The sequence below is a fragment of the Pteropus vampyrus genome, unplaced genomic scaffold (genome assembly GCF_000151845.1).
Source record: "Pteropus vampyrus isolate Shadow unplaced genomic scaffold, Pvam_2.0 Scaffold144, whole genome shotgun sequence".
Taxonomy (NCBI): domain Eukaryota; kingdom Metazoa; phylum Chordata; class Mammalia; order Chiroptera; family Pteropodidae; genus Pteropus; species Pteropus vampyrus.
The window spans coordinates 672,549-674,064 of NW_011888925.1; the positions used below are offsets into that span (position 1 = coordinate 672,549).

Below are 1,516 nucleotides of genomic sequence, written 5' to 3' on the forward strand. Positions count from 1 at the left end.
GACATCCTCACAAACTTTGAATATCATCTACTTTTAAGATCTTTGTCAGTATAATTGACCAAAAATATTTCGCATTGCCGTTTTATACTGCATTTCTTTGGTCACTGATGAGGTCGGCCATCTTTTCCTATGCCATCGACGATTTTTATTTCTTGAATTATTAATTCACGTCCATTGTCTACTCTTCTATTGGGATGATAGTCTTTTTCATTTATTTGTCAGAGCCATCAACTAAAGATATTAATTGTCACATATTTTCACCTATAAATGTGGTGTTTATCAATTAACTTTACCCATGATATTTTTCTGTACGAAACTTGAAAATCATTCTGTAGGCAATTTCAACCTTCTTTTCCTCTTGATTTAGAACCTGGTGCTTTATTTTATTTTATTATCATTATTATTATTTACTAAAGAATATTTATTTGTTTTTCTCTGGGCTGTATCTTGAGGCCATCACTAACCTGTGCCACCACCACCCACCTCCCTAACTTGAAGAAGGGTTAGTACAGTGAATATTATAAAGCAGATAGGAAGAGTTTTCGAAGCATTGGAATCAACATTATCTGACAAAGAACAACTTCCATCTAAATAATCATAAAAATATTTAAGTAAAAAAAGGAAAGAAAGAAAAAAAGGAAAGAAAGAAAAAAAGGAAAGAAAGAAAAAAAAGCCTCAGGGGGTGACAGGAGTTTCAGATTGAACAAGATCCTCACATTTCATCCAATACATTCGATTCTGGCTAGAGCGTACCAAAATGGAACCGGAATTGCTATAATACAAAACACCCACTGCAGCACGCTGCACACACCTACGTTGCAAGCCCACCCCCATCCCCTGCATGCTTCCCACACAACTATTTCCTGGCCCGCTGGGCCTGCCCACGAAGGAGCACGTAGATCTTCTCTTTAATCCAGTCTTTGTTATAAGGCTGGTATGTCTGGCTGTCGGCTCGGTAAAGAAGGCAGCTGAGGTCTGCCAGATCATCAATAAAATCAAACAACCGACTGATGTCATCCAGGACAGAGGGGCTGTTGGGATTCATTCTCTTTAGACGTTCCTCACACATTTTACAAACGCCTTCCATGCATTCATTCACAGATTCACAGTCAGCATAAGTTCTGCCCTCTGGCCCCTTGGTAGGCTGCACCAGCAAAATGGCGTGAGACATCACGCCAACCTCTCGCTGCGGCCCCCGCCACGCTGAGGCCCCGCAGGAGCTTAGAACCTGGTGCTTTATTTCGCTCAGCTCCAGCAGCGTTTCCGACAACCTTCCGATCGACAAACGTTTCACCCTATTTTGTGTTTTTCTACTCTTGACCTACACTTCTTTTCGAAGCCTCATGGGGGCCCACAGTTTTCACAGATAGAAAAATAAAAAAGATCCAATGTATCTTTTGTCCTGCTTCCGTTGGGGTCTTAGACGTTTTCCTGGGGTGAGCAGGGAGATGTTTTCCTTGCACCCTGGCCGGACAATTTCTACATGGTAGGCTGGCCCAAACTCATGCCGTTTAGC

The 1,516-nt window shown here is 41.8% G+C and overlaps 1 pseudogene; it reads right to left on the reverse strand.

Annotated features, from left to right (window-relative positions):
- Positions 1 to 697: 697 nt before the first annotated feature.
- Positions 698 to 1,229, reverse strand: LOC105297977 (annotated as a pseudogene).
- Between the last annotated feature and the right edge of the window lie 287 nt (positions 1,230 to 1,516).